The sequence below is a fragment of the Odocoileus virginianus genome, chromosome X (assembly GCF_023699985.2).
Source record: "Odocoileus virginianus isolate 20LAN1187 ecotype Illinois chromosome X, Ovbor_1.2, whole genome shotgun sequence".
Classification (NCBI taxonomy): Eukaryota; Metazoa; Chordata; class Mammalia; order Artiodactyla; family Cervidae; genus Odocoileus; species Odocoileus virginianus.
Genome location: NC_069708.1, coordinates 34,711,109 through 34,727,232, shown reverse-complemented (window position 1 = coordinate 34,727,232; position 16,124 = coordinate 34,711,109). Strand labels below are relative to the sequence as shown.

The 16,124-nt window shown below is 37.7% G+C and overlaps 1 pseudogene; it reads left to right on the top strand.

Annotated features, from left to right (window-relative positions):
- The first annotated feature begins 9,214 nt into the window (after positions 1-9,214).
- On the top strand, positions 9,215-12,149 carry LOC110141963 (zinc finger and BTB domain-containing protein 14 pseudogene; annotated as a pseudogene).
- Positions 12,150-16,124: the final 3,975 nt, after the last annotated feature.

Here is a 16,124-nt window from a genome sequence, read left to right as displayed (position 1 = left end):
ATATCTGAGTGTGCATGTGGGGACTGCAGCAGACCATGGAATAGTACTCAGAGTAAAGCCACTGTCATCAGAATAACAAGGTGTTTGTGTCAGAATGAAGTCCAAGTCAGTGGGCAGAATAAAGAACAACAAACAACATTGATACTGGACAAGACAATCGATACTGTCTCCTTTGCTGTCTCGCATATAGGGTCATCATTAGCATTTTTCTAAATTCCATGTATATATGCATTAATATACTCTACTGGTGTATCTCTTTCTGACTTACTTCACTCTGTATAATAGGCTCAAGTTTCATCCACCTCAATAGAACTGATTCAAATGTTCTTTTTAACAGCTGAGTAATATTCCATTGTGTATATGTACCACTGCTTTCTTATCCATTTGTCTGCCAATGAACATCTAGGTTGCTTCCATGTCCTAGCTACTGTAAACAATGTTGCAATGAACATTGGTGTACATGTGTCTCTTTCAATTCTGGTTTCTTCAGTGTGAACAGCCAGCAGTAGGAATGCTGGGTTATATGGCACTGCTATTTCCAGGTTTTTAAAGGAATCTCCACACTTTTCTCCATCGTGATTGTACTAGTGTGTGTAGATGTTTAGATAGCAACCACTCTGACCAGGGTGATATGGTACCACACTGTGGTTTTTATTTACATTTCTCTGATAATGAGTGATGTTGAGCATCTTTTCATGTGTTTGTTAGACAACAGTACGTCTTCTTTGGAGAAATGTCTGCTTAGTTCTTTGCCCCATTCTTTGTTTGGGTCGTTTATTTATTTTTATATTGAGCTGCACAAGCCGCTTTTATATTTTTGAGATTAATTCTTTGTTAGTTGTTTCATTTGCTATTATTTTCTCCCATTCTGAAGGCTGTCTTTTCACCTTTTTTTAGCTTCCTTCACTGTGCAAAAGTTTTTAATCTTAATTAGATCCCATTTGTTTATTTATGTTTTTACTTCCAGTATCCTGCGAAGAGGGTCACAGAGGATCTTACTGTGATTTATGGCAGAGAATATTTTGCCTATGTTTTCCTCTAGGAGTTCTGTAGTTTCTGATCTTACATTTAGATCTTTAATCCATTTTGAGTTTATTTTTGTGTATGGTGTTAGAAAGTGTTCTAATTTCATTCTTTTACAAGTGATTGACCAGTTTTCCCAGCACAACATGTTAAAGAGACTTTCTTTTCTCCATTGTATGTCTTGCCTCCTTCGTCAAAGATAAGGTGTCCATATGTGTCCATATGTGTGTGGATTTAACTCTGGGCTTTCTATTTTGTTCCATTGATCTATATTTCTGTCTTTGTGCAAGTACAATAATATCTTAATGATGGTAGCTTTGTTGTATAGTCTAAAGTTAGGCAGGTGAATTCCTCCAGTTTCATTCTTCTTCTTAATGATTGTTTTGGCTATTCGAGGTTTTTTTGTATTTCCATAAAATTGGGAGACTATTTGTTGTAGTTCTGTGAAAAATACCATTGGTAGCTTGATAGGGATTGCATTGAATCTGTATTGCTTTGGGTAGTATACTTATTTTCACTATATTGATTCTTCAGATTCATGAACGTGGTATAATTCTCCATCTATTTGTGTCAACCTTGATCTCTTTCATCAGTGTTTTACAGTTTTCTATATATAGATCTTTTGTTTCTTTAGCTGGATTTATTTCTAAGTATTTTATTCTATTCATCACAATGGTGATTGGGATTGTTTCCTTAATTTCTCTTTCTGTTTTCTCATTGTTATTGTATTGTATTGTGTTGCAATGCAAGGGATTTCTGTGCGTTAATTTTATATCCTACAACTTTACTATATTCATTGATCAGCTCTAGTAATTTTCTGGTGGTGTCTTTAGCATTTTCTATGTAGAGGATCATATTATCTGTAAATAGTGAGAGTTTTATTTCTTCTTTTCCAATCTGGATTGCTTTTATTTATTTTCCTTCTCTGATTGCTATACCTAAAAAATTAATATGTTGAATAGTGGTGAGAGTAGGCACCATTGTCTTGTTCCTGACTTTAGGGGAAATGTTTTCAATTTTTCACCATTAAGGATAATGTTTCCTGTGGGTTTGTCATATATGGCTTTTACTATGTTGAGGTATCTTCCTTCTATGACTACTTTCCTGCGAGTTTTGATCATAAATGGATGTTGAATTTTGTCAAAGACTTTCTTGGCATCTATTGAAATAATCATATGGCTTTTATCTTTTGATTTGTTAATGTGGTGTATCACATTGATTGATTTGTGAATAATGAAGAATCCTTGTATCCCTGAGATAAAGCCCACTTGGTTAGGATACATGGTTTTTTAATATGTTATCGGATTCTGTTTGCTAGAAATTTATTGAGGATTTTTACATCTATGTTCATCAGTGATATGGGCCTTTGGCTTTCTTTCTTTGTGACATCTTTGTCTGGTTTTGGTATTAGGGTGATGATGGCCTCATAGAATAAATTTGGTAGTTTACCTCCCTCTGCAATTTTCTGGAAGAGTTGAGTAGGATAGGTGTTAACTCTTCTCTAAATTTTTGGTAGAATTCACCTTTGAAGACATCTGGTCCTGGGTTTTTATTTGTTGGAAATTTTTTATTAGTTTTTATTTCTGTGCTTGTGATGGGTATGTTAAGTTTTTCTATTTCTTCCTGGTTCAGTTTTGGAAGGTTATACTTTTCAAAGAATTCATCCATTTTTTCCAAGTTGTCCATTTCATTGGCATACACTTGCTGATACTAGTCTCTTATGATTCTTTGTATTTCTGTGTTGTCTGTTGTGATTTCTCCATTTTCATTTCTAATTTTGTTGATTTGATTCTTCTCCCTTTTGTACTTGACGAGTCTAGCTAATGGTTTGTCTAATTTATTTATCTTCTTGAGGAACCAGCTTTCAGTATTGTTGATTATTGCTATAGTCTCCTGTGTTTCTTTTTCATTTATTTCTGACATATGTTTTATTGTTTCTTTCCTTCTACTAACCCTGGCGCTCTTCATTTCTTCTTTCTCTAGTTGCTTTATGTGTAAAGTTAGGTTATCCATTTGATTTTCCTCTTGTTTTTTGAGGTAAGCTTGCATTACTATGAACCTTCCCCGTAGCACTTCTTGTACTGAATCCCATAGGTTTTGGGTTGTTGTGTTTTCATTATCATTTGTTTCTATGCATGTTTTAATTTCCTTTTTTAATTTATTCCATGATTTTCTGGTTATTCAGAAGCATGCTGTAGCCTCCATATGTTTATATTTCTAATAGCATTTTTCCTGTAGTTGACATCTAATCTTAGCATAGTGTGATCAGAAAAGATGCTTGAAATAATTTCAATTTTGTTTTAATTTAACAGGGAAGATTTATGGCCCAGGATGTGATCTATCCTTGAAAACGTTCTGTGTGCACTTGAGAAAATGTTGAAATTCATCGTTTTGGGGTGAAATGTCCTATAGATATCAATTAGAGCTAACAGGTCCATTTAATCATTTAAAGTATGTGTTTCCTTGCTACTTTTCTGTTTGGTTGATTTATCCATAGTTGTGAGTATTGTATTAAAGTCTCCTACTATTACTGTGTTACTGTTAATTCCCCTTTTCATACTTGTTGGCATTTGCCTTATGTATTGAGGTGCTCCTATGTTGGGTGCATATATATTTATAATTGTTATATCTTCTTCTTGGATTGATCCCTTTTCTTTATGTAGTGTTCTTCTTTGTCTTTTTTTTTAATGGCATTTATTTCAAAGTCTATTTTCTTTGATATGAGTATTGCTACTCCTGCTTTCTTTTGGTCTCCATTTGCATCAAATATCTTTTTTCAGCCCTTCACTTCCACTCTGTATATGTCCCTTGGTTTGAGGTGGGTATCTTGTAGACAGCCTATATAGGGGTTTTGTTTTTTTATCCATTCAGGCAGGCTTTGTCTTTTTGTTGGGGCATTCAACCCATTTACATTTAAGGTAATTATTAGTAAGTATGATCCTGTTGCCATTTACTTTGTTGCTTTGCTTTTGAGTTTATAAACTTTCTCTGTTTCCTGTCTAGAGAAGATCCTTTAGCATTTGTTGAAGAGCTGGTTTGGTGGTGCTAAATTGTCTCAGCTTTTGCTTTTCTGTAAAGCTTTTGATTTCTCCTTCATATTGGAATATTATCCTTGCTGGATATAGTAATCTGGGCTGTAGTTTGTTGTTGTTGTTGTTATTGTTTAATTTTTATTTTTAATTTTAATTGGAGGCTAATTACTTTACAATATTGTGGTGGTTTTTGTCATACATTCACATGAGTCAGCCATGGGTGTACATGTGTTCCCCATCCTGACCCTCCTTCCTACCTCACTCCCCACCTCACCCCTTGGGTTCATCCCAGTGCACCAGCCTTGAGCACCTTGGCTCATGTATCAAACCTGGACTGGTGATCTATTTGGCATAAGATAATATACATGTTTCATTGCTATTCTCTCAAATCATCCCACCCTTGCCTTTTCCCACAGAGTCCAACAGTCTGTTCTTTACATCTGTGTCTCTTTTCTGTCTCGCATATAAGGTCATCATTATCATCTTTCTAAATTCCATATGTATACACATATGTGTGTGTGTGTTAATATAACCTATTGGTGTATCTTTTTCTGACTTACTTCACTCTGTATAAAAGTATCCAGTTTCATCCACCTCAATAGAACTGATTCAAATGTGTTCTTTTTAACAGCTGAATAATATTCGTTTTTAATATGCATTTTCTCTTTCATCACTTTAGGAATGGCCTGCCATTCCTTTATGGCCTGAAGAGCTTTTATTGAATGATCAGTTGTCATACTTATGGGAATCCCCTTGTGTGTTATTTGTTGCTTTTTCCTTGCTGCTTTTAATATTTGCTCTTTGTATTTGATCTTAGTGAATTTGATTAATATGTGTCTTGGGGTGTATTGCCTTGGGTTTATCCTGCTTGGGACTATCCGGGTCTTTTGAACTTGGGTGGCTATTTCCTTCCCCATTTTAGTGAAGTTTTCAATTATTATCTCCTCAAGTATTTCCCATGCCTTTTTTTTTTTTTTTTCTTCTGAGACTGCTATGATTCAAATGCTGAGGTGTTTAACATTGTCCCAGAGGTCTCTGAGGTTGCCCTCATTTCTTTTAATTCTTTTTTTTTTTTCCTTTCTGCTTCATTAATTTCTACCATTCTATCTTCCACCTCATGTATCCTATCTTCTGCCTCAGTTACTCTACTCTTGGTTACCTGCAGAGTGCTTTTGATCTCAGTTATTGCATTATTCATTATTGATTGACTTTTTTATTTCTTCTAAGTCCTTGTTAAACATTTCTTGCATCTTCTCAATCCTTGTCTCTAGTCTATTTATCTGTCACTCCATTTGTTTTCAAGATTTTTGATCACTTTCACTATCACTATTCTGAATTCTTTTTCAGGTAGACTCCCTATCTCCTATTTTGTTTGGTTTGATGGGCATTTATCATGCTCCTTTAGCTGCTGAATATTTATCTGCCTTTTCATTTTGTTTAGATCACTTTGTTTGGGGTGGGCTTTCTTTAGGCTGGAAGTTTGTGTTATTTATTTATTTATTTATTTATTTATTTATTTATTTATTTATTTTGTGGTGGTTCCTCCCTGTCGGTGGGATTGGACTAGTGACTTGTCAAGGTTTCCTGGTTAGGGAAGCTTCCATTTGTTTTCTGGTGGATGGGCCTGGATCTCTTTGGAGTGCAATGTAGTGTCCAGTAGTAAGTGTTGGTTTTCTATAGGTTTGGTGTGACTTTGGGAAGCCTGTATTTTAATGCTCAGGTCTCTGTTTTTATGTTGCTGGAGAATTAGCATGGTATTTCTTGCTCTGGAACTTGTTGGCTCTTGGGTGGGGCTTGATTTCTGTGTAGGTATGGAGGCTTTTAGATGAGCTGTTGTTGATTAATGTTCTCAGGAGTCTGGAGTTCTCTGATGTTTTCAAGTTTTTGATTTAAGCCTCCTCCCTATGGCTCAGTTTTATTCTAACAGTAGGCTCAATAATTCTCCATCCGTACAGCATAGATGATAAAACATCTAGGTTAATGGTGAAACAACTCTCCACAGCGAGGGACACCCAGAGAGTTTCACAGAGTTACATGGAGAAGAGAAGAGGGAGGAAGGAGATAGAGGTGACCAGGAGGAGAAGAGGGGGAGCCGAAAGGGGAGAGACCAATCTAGGTAGTAATCATTTCCCTGTGTGCTGTCCACAGTCTGGAACACCCATAGAGATTCACAGAGTTAAGTAGAGGAAAGTAGCGGGAGGGAGAAGATAGAGGTAACCTGGAAGAGAAAAGGGAGTGTCAAAAGGGGAGAGAGCAATCAAGCCATTAATCACACCCCTAAGTGAAAATGGGTACTGAAGATTAGATTCTTAAAGGTAAAAAATTGATAACAAATACAAAAAAGCAAAGATTAAAAATCTCAAGTAGAGGTAGACTCTCAAAGATACTATATTAAAAATACAAAACAAAATCAATCACAAAAATTATATGTATATATATATGTGTGTGTGTGTGTATATATATATATATGTCTACTTTAAAAACAGGTTCAGTTCAGTTCAGTTCAGTTCACTCACTAAGTCGTGTCCAACTCTTTGCGACCCCATGAATCACAGCACGCCAGGCCACCCTGTCCATCACAAACTCTCAGGACTTACTCAAACTCATGCCCATCGAGTCAGTGATGCCATCCAGCCATCTCATCCTCTGTTGTCTCCTTTTCCTCCTGACCACAATCCCTCCCACCATCAGGGTCTTTTCCAATGAGTCAACTCTTCGCATGAGGTGGCCAAAGTACTGGAGTTTCAGCTTCAGCCTCAGTCATTCCAATGAACACCCAGGACTGATCTCCTTGAGGATGGACTGGTTGGATCTCCTTGCAGTCCAAGGGACTCTCAAGAGTCTTCTCCAACACTACAGCTCAAAAGCATCAATTTTTCAGCGCTCAACTCTCTTTACAGTCTAACTCTCACATCCATACATGACCACTGGAAAAACCATAGCCTTGACCAGAAGGACCTTTGTTGGCAAGGTAATGTCTTTGCTTTTTAATATGCTATCTAGGTTGGTCATAACCTTCCTTCCAAAGAGTAAGCGTCTTTTAATTTCATGGCTGCAGTCACCATCTGCAGTGATTTTGGAGCCCCCCAAAAATGAAGTCTGACACTGTTTCCACTGTCTCCCCATCTGTTTCCCATGAGGTGATGGAACCAGGTGCCATGATCTTAGTTTTCTGAATGTTAATCTTTAAACCAATAGTAGGTTTAAAAATTAAAATTAGGAGTCTAATAAAGAACTTAAATTTAAAAAAATATTAAAAAAGTAATTATAGTAAAAATATATCTAGGAATTTATCTGAAGTTGTTTTGGGCAATGTGGCCTCAGTACAGTTTCAGTTAGTTCCATTTTCCAGCTTGTACTTGTTTTCAAAGTGTATAGGCTCCCTCCAATGCTTAGTCAATGTTAACTACAGGGTTTTAATCTGTTGCATCTGCCACTTCCAGAGCAGTTCCCTCTTCTTTTTTTATTTTGGCTTTCTCTGTTTGCAAGTCTCTTCAGTGTCTAATTTCCTCCCTGATACAAGGGGCCAAAGGTGGTCACTTATTTAGGCTCACTTGTTCAGTTGTGTTGTGGGGAGGGAAGGACACAGCAAAAAATATTGCTGGTGTGTGTGTGGGGGGTGTTCCCAGTGTATGGACCACATTGGGTTTGCCCCAGCTCACAGCATGTGTTTTCTGGCTCTACACTGCTCAAACTCCAGGGTAGTTTGCAGGGCCACACAGTACCCTGTCCAAAGTGAGCCTTGCATTTTATGCACTTCCCAGGGCTAGGATGCTCAGGTTCAGGATTTTGTGTACTCTGCAAGGGCACAGACTCAGTTGGGCATTTGTTTTGTGCCCTTCCCAGGTCCGAGCAGCTCAGTAGGCTAGGTGTTTGGCGAGTACACTGTCCTGGGTGGGCCATGCATCTTAATCACCTCCCCTGTCCCAGCTACTACATTTCCCCCATGTGCTATGAGAGCACTGTCCCAGGTATACCATGTGTCTCCTCTGGGGAGCTGAGCTCAGGCTGTGACCCTGCTGGCAGATGCTAACCGTACAGGATCCCAGGAAGACTTGGTTAGCAACTGGGAGCCTGTTTACAATGTGCTGAAGGATACCAGTCTAAGGCAGAGATTGCCTCTTGCCTTTTGGCTCTGTCTGTCACACGCCTGCCTCTCTGCCTTCAGCAGGGGAAAGGGCCCTGTTAGCAGCCAGCTAGGAGATCCAACCAGTCCATCCTAAAGGAGATAAGTCCTGGGTGTTCATTGAAAGCACTGATGCTGAAACTGAAATTCCATTACTTTGGCCACCTCATGCAAAGAGTTGACTCATTGGAAAAGACCCTGATGCTGGGAGGGATTGGGGGCAGGAGGAGAAGGGGACGACAGAGGATGAGATGGCTGGATGGCATCACCGTCTTGATGGACATGAGTTTGAGTAAACTCCGGGAGTTGGTGATGGACAGGGAGGCCTGGAGTGCTGCGATTCATGGGGTTGCAAAGAGTCAGACACGACTGAGCGACTGAACTGAACTGAACTGAACTGAACTAAGCTGTCCATTGGTATTCGCTCAACCCTTTCTTCTTTGAGCTGCCTGGCTGCTCGTTAATGCCTTTCAAGGGAAAATTCTCTTTTCTTCCCCCCTCTGGAGATGTCACAGTTTGGGTTGCTATCTCATGTTAGCTCCCTCAGATTGTCCTCAGGGCATTCAAGCCTGGTCCTTACCCTAAGCACCAATGACGCAGTCCATGCCTCCCTGTCCAGCCCTCACTTGCTGATGGCAGAGGCAAGCATCTGGGCTACTTTTCCTCTGTGAGTTGCAGTTAGTCGCATATTCTGTAGCACTTTTCTCTCCCAGTTACGTTGCTCTCTGAGATTCCAAAACTCCCCCCGGACCTGCCTCTGAGAGAATTTCCTACTGTTTGGAAACTTCTTCATGACTCCCTCCCCAGGATGGGTCTCTGTCCCTAATTCTTTTGTCTCTCTCTTTTTTAGTGTTTTATATTTTGTACTACCTCATTTTGAAGAGAATGGGTTGCCTTTCTGGGTGTCTAGTGTCCTCCACCAGTATTCAGAAGTTGTTTTGTGAAAGTTGCTCAGCATTCAAATGATCTTTTGATGAATTTGTGGGGAAGAAAGTGGTCTCCCTATACTATTCCTCTACCATCTTGGGTGTTCATGGAGTTTTCAATCAGTATGTTTGAAACCATCCATTAAATATGATGAAGATCATAAAACTCTGTCTCTGAAGACACTAAATGAGCAAAACCTGTAAGGAGACTTTTTCAATGTCACAATTGTGTCTGATGATGTAAAGTTCAGAGCACACAGATATATCATTGCCCCCTGTGGTACCTATTTTAGAAAGCCTTTCAATAAACTTGAGGTTGATATCTCTTCAGTAATAGAAACAGATTTTGTCCATTCTGATATATTTGAAGAGGTCTTGAATTATATGTAAATGGCAAAGGTTTCTGTAGAAAATAAAAATGTTACCTTAATGATGTCATCAGGTCAGATTCTTGGTATCTGATTTTTGGATACTGTTCTCAGAAGTTGGACGTGTCCAGTCCCAGCAAAAATAATGACCAATCCAAAAGCAAGTACATTTATGGCTCTCAGAGCATATATTCAATTGGTGCATGTTGTAGAAGGGAAAATTGGAAATTAAATGGAACTATATGACTTTGGTCATGTCAATCTGTAAGACACATCAGTAAAAGGGTATTATGCTCTGTTTTTTGTTTTTGCTTTTGCCTTGTTTTTCTGTTGTGGGGTTTTTCTGTTTTGTTTTGTTTTTTTTGGTGATGTGGCTTAAATGCAATAGTTTCTTTTTTGGGACATATTTCTGCCAATTAAAGACTAGAAGGGCACAAAATTTTTTTAATACCATAGAGAAGATGCATAAAAATATCTTCTGATGTTTTGTAGCCATAACTAAATTATGGTTAAAAATGTGCACTATTGTGAAAAGGAGCAAAGTAGGTTTGGGTTTTTTTTGTTGTTTGTTTCTTTTACTTTGTTTTTAAAGAGATTAAAATGTTTCTGGATAAGGAGTAGCTTCTCCAAAGTGTCCATCATTCTGTGTAGAAGCTTAAATATGTAATGTAACCAAACTCCAGTATTAAAAATCTCTCATGTTATTTTTCTTTATACAAAGCAAGATAACGGCATATAACACTGCCATTACATGGCAAAATGTTTGCTACCTTAGTTTAAAAACAATCTTTAAAACGAAAGACTTGCTTCAAGGTGTTCTTAAATAGCAGTGATTCAAAATTTTAAAAAAGGTATAATTGCACTAACCTCCCAGCTGCTCTGATTCTGTATTTGTGGTACTTGTGACTACATTTTCTCAAATATAGTTAGATTTAAGCTGCTATGTTTTGTTTTTTTAGTAATCACTACTATATCATGTCTTTTACTCTGTTTATAATATCATGTATTTTCTTAAAGGTATAGGTATCAGATCAAACCTCCTCTTGTGCTCATGCAACTAAAAGCTAAAATATACAGAATTTACAAATGATTGCATGGGGCTATGTTTATATGTGTGATTAACAGGGTTTGTCATGATTAATATAATAATTCAGAAGTGTCAGTTTTGAAGAGAATAGTTGTCAAATTTACTATCACAAAACTTTTAATTAAGGAATATCATTTATTATCAAGCTTAGCAAATTTATAACACTATTTCTGTCACTAATTATTTGAAGCTTTTACTGCTAAAATTTTAACCTATGTTTCAAGTAGAAACTGATTTAACCCAAGTAATGCAGCTTTGATTTTCAGCATTTGTTGTTTTGCTATTTTTACAAAACAGCATTGATTGAAGCAAGTCTTGGTTTTACTAAGGTAGGATAGCATTTGCTATTGGTAAAGAGAATAAATACACTTAATTTTCACAATACATTGTTATATGTTCCCCAGTTGTTGTTAGTGGGGACTAAGATACTGTAATAATATTTTTTAAAGTTTACATCCAGAGAGGCAGTCATTCATGATGGTTTTGTGCCAGCTGTTTTTAGGGTTTTGGATTACATTATAGATATTTAGAATTATTACCCTGTGACTTACGTAGGAAACCTAATATGCTGAGTATCTGGCACTTGAAATCCTGCTTTTATTGCTGGAGGCCCACATCTGTGGTTGACCTCTGTTGTTGTTTTTAAAAAAAATAAATAAAAATTTAAAAATCTGTGCAATAAAAAAAACAAAAAAACAAAAGCAAGTAGTACCTCAAGATCAATTGTCCCATTAGAGATGCTGCTGACACTCAGGATGAAGACATGGAGGAACTCAGAGACCAGGACAACAGTCCCTCCAAAGACACAGTAGAAGGCTTCCCCCCTCCCTGCCCCCCGCAAGTTAGAAGGACAGTAAGTTGCCCACGCCGATGTGCAGAGTCCAGGAAGCAATCTTGAAAGAGCTGGGGAGCGAGGAGTAGGGCAAGTTAACAGCTACCAACAGGAATTCAAATCCATGGAAACCCCTGAGTCCAAGGATCTGGGATCCCAGACCCCCCAATGCCTTAACATTTAATGATGAGATGAGAAAAGTGAAGTATGAACAGACTCCAGGCAGGACCATAGCTGCCAGCAACACAAAGTTCGAGAACCTACTGGATGACCATCACCAGGAACAGATCACCTGCCAGGCCTGTGGGAAGACGTTTTCAGATGAGGGCTGGCTGAGGAAGCTCAAAAAGTTGCATGTGGCCAACCAGCCCTTTGTCTGCAAGATGTGCACCAAAGGCTTCACCACCAAGGCACACATGAAGAAGCATCTGAAGACCCATGCAGGCTACAAGCCCTACAGCTGTAAGGTGTGCAGCAAATTGTTCATCCATGCTCCAGACTTAAAGAAGCATGTGAGGGTTCACAGCAAGGAGAGGTGCCTCCTCTGTTACATACACAACAAAGACTTCAAGAACAAGTCCCACCTCAAGGACCATGAACACAATGACAAGAAGCCCTTCGTGTGTGGCTTCTGAGCCAAGGCTTTCACCAAGGTGTTTGATCTGAAGCAGCAAGAGAACAATGTGCCCAACGAGAGGAAGAAGGTCACCCCCAGTGCCACGCAGTGTGCCATGGCCATAGAGGCCAAGCAGTAGCTGGAGGCATCACCTGCAGCTAGGGTCAGGGGACTGGGATGTTTGTGGCAGGAATGCTCAGTTTGCATCCTCATCCATAAATGCCAGCTACTGCATTTTGGTGGAAACTTCCAGAGCATTGTACTTGCTGAACTTCAGGCAGTGCTTGGTTGAGTGTTTTGAAAGTTTTGCAAGGAAATACACTTCACTGTCCAGTCTTGTGTCTAGTACTCATGTTACCAGTAAGCACCTGCTCCCTCTTTTCATGATTTCTGGTTTTAATTTGAGAACTCCTGTGTCCAGTTCAAGAAGTGAGTCCCTTTTTAAAATTTCTCTCTCCATCTTCTGCACCAAAGAGAGCATTGTATACAATGATAATTGAGTGAATGGATTTGCTGATCATCACCATTCTATGTGATATAGGGCCACAAAAGCATTATTAAGAATTTTAGCAAAAGTACTTCATGTAGACACAGAAAATATGGGTGAGTCGTTGACCAAGACCACTGTGTCCACAGATACGAAAAAAAGTTCTGAAAATGCAAAGAATAAAAGAAAAATTTTAAAAATGAAAAGGAATATAACAATATTAATATCTGGCAAAAGAGATTCAAGAAAAAACCTCTTTGATATAAAGTTGGAGGTGACATTGATTTTAAAGGACCTGACATATTCGATAAGATGGAAGCTTAAGGAGGCTGAGATGATACATGGAATTCTGGCCTAAATCAATCTGACAGTGGAGCCAGAGATTCTATGGACCCATGTCACTGTTATTTCTGCAGTCCATTCATAATAACTGGTTTGGAGTATTCAATATCTGGCAGAAATATTATATTGGATCCCCTTCCAATGTAAAAGCAGCCTAGTGACTGGCAGTCATCACTGAACTTTCGATGTAGTAGTATATTGCACTTGGAAATACTGTTCTTACCCATTTATCAAGACATTTAAAAGGCACAGTTTTGAGTAAGGTTAGGAGCAGTAAAAAAGGTTGTTTTAATTACTTCCCATTCATCCCCATTGGTGAGGAACACCCTAGAATTATGGCATTGGTCAAACACACAACAACTGGACAGAGGAAATTAACAGCAGTTTAAGAGTCATATATACTCACAGTCCAAAGAAGGAGGATATCATATGTCACATAATACTACCTGTGTGCTTAAACTTGAGTTAACAAGAAAAGGCTGCATAAGGCAGGCTTTATAGTGTCAAGAGAGTAGGGCGTTGCCTAGTTTTTGTCAGAACATGAAATTGACTTGTTTGGATAATTATGGCTGGCAGACAGTCCAGGTTCAATGCATGAGACAGGGTGCTTGGTGCTGGTGCACTGGGATGACCCAGAGGGATGGGATGGGGAGGGAGGTGGGAGGGATGTTCAGGATGGGGAACACATATACACCCATGGTGGATTCATGTCAATGTATGGCAAAACCACTGCAATATTGTAAAGAAATTAGCCTCCAATTAAAATAAATAAATTTACATGTAAATTTTTGCCATACTTTGACATGAATCAACCATGGATTTGCATGTGTTCCCCATCCTGAACCCCCCTCCCACCACCCACCCCATCCCATCCCTCTGGGTCATCCCAGTGCACTCCTGGGCATACACACCAAGGAAAACAGAACTGAGAGACACGTGTACCCCAATGTCCATCGCAGCACTGTTTATAATAGCCAGGACATGGAAGCAACTTAGATAATTTTTATTCATCCTTCAAGTTGCAATTCAGATGTCATTTTCTCCAGGATATTAAATTGTACTAAATAGCCCGCCTCAATGTCCCATATTACACCATGCATCTATCACTGTATTTTATTTGCTATATTGAAAGAATTTTTAGTCTTTACTCTTTTCCATACTATACTGTGAGCTCCTTCTGGGGAATACCTTCTTAATATATAGATCCTTTGTTCTTAGCATTGTGGCTGGAAAATAGCAATTTTTATCAATATTTATTGAACTAAATATTTAAATGACTCCCTACTCCAGACATACACTCTACCATCACCTTCAATATGCACTGTATTCTACTCTTCATTAACTACTTTCTCTTTTCTAGACTTGGAATGTAGAGTATCACAAGCTTCTAGAGCAAAAACTCACAAGCAGAAAACTTTCCTGGGGCAAGTACCAGGGTACAAAATCTTAAACTTCAATTGACAAATTCCCAGAGGGTCAGTGTGGACATGTCTAAAATTTTAAAACTCTGGAAGGGCAGTTACAAAGCGTTCTCATGCTTTAATTCTAGAAGGTCTACCGTGTTCTCACAGTGAATATAGAAGAAGAGAGAAATTCCTTTTGTGTTTCTTATAGTGGGGAAGGGAAAAATAGTCATTTTGAAATACACCAGAGCATTTTGTTCTTTTAAACAAAACCTGCCCTCAGGATAAACTATTTTACCAAAGCCTAAGCTATTAGGAGCCCAACTGACCTGGGGGGAGCTCAAGTCCTCTCTAGCCTTACACACACAAACACACACAAGGCCTTCAACTCCTGTCCATGCTAGTTATCCTTCCCCACCTAAGAAGGCGAAGAAACTGATAAATATTTGTGAGATGCATAGACCAGAAACACACGTTCACTGAAAGACCTAATCATAGAGTTAAAGACTGCTTCCCCCGTCCTATACCTTACCACTCTACCACCAAAAACACATTTGCCACCATGTCTTAACCCTAGTATATCATATCTGGCTTTCAAAAAATTAAAAGACATACTAAAAGACCATAAACACAGTTTGAAAAGAGAGAACAAGCATAAGAACCAAGCTCAGATGTGGCAAGGATGTTGAAATTATCAGACTGAGACCTGAAAACTACTACTACTATTTTGATAAGGAGGCTAAAGAAAAACAGTAGACAACATGAAAACATAGATAGACAGTATAAGCAGAAGGATTAAAATTCAAAGAAACAGTCAAAATTATAGAGACAAAAAATAGAAATGAAATATGCCTTTAGTGGGCTAATTAATAATGGGCACAGTTGAGGAAAAATAGTCTCTGAATTTGGCAGACATTTTTGCAGCAGGAACTTCCAAAACTAAAAAGCAAAAGCACAAAGACTGAATAAAATGGAACAGAGTGTCCAGGAAATGTAAGACAGGCACAAAAAAACGTATCACATATACAACAGGAATAAAAGAAGGATAATATAGAAAATAACAGATTTCTAAAAACAATAATGAAGAATGAATAAATAAGAATAGTGAATGAGTATTAATGTCATACATTAATTCAAAAATCCATGAAGCCCAGAGAATAACAAGGAGGATATGTGTTAAAAAACCTGCAACTGGACATAGCCTATTCAAACTGCAGAAAGTCAAAGATAAAGAAAGATCTAGAAAGAAGCCAGAGGAATAAAGCATCTTACCTATATAGGAGCAAATTTTTTAAAAAAAGAGAGTGTAGCAAAATACCTAAAGTGTTGAGAGAAAACATACACACGAAACTAAAATTCTGTATTTTGCAACATTATTCTTGAAAAGTGAAGAAGAAATAATTTCTTTCACAAATAAAAATTGAGAGAATCTGTTGCCAGCACACATGTTTTGCAAGAAATCTTTTTTCTTTTTTTATAATATAAATTTATGTATTTTAATTGGAGGCTAATTACTTCAGAGAGAATAAAATAATATATGTCAGAAACTCAGATTTATATAAAGAAAGAAAGGGAATTGGAGAAGGAATAGAAGAAAACCTTTTTTCTTATTCTTAATTGATCTAATGGATAATAGCTTGTGCAAAATAATAATAATGCCAATATATTCAGCTTTCTATGCTTATGTATATTTATATACTTATATATGTTTATGTATAAATAAATGAATAATAACAATGATGCCGAAAATGGGAAGGCAGAAATAGGAATATTTTTAAGTGAAAAAAAGTATAACTGATATGTTAAGAAAAGAAAGTAAATGGAATTATACAAAATTTTCAATTAAAACTCACAAAAGGCAGAAAAAGCATGAAAAATAAAA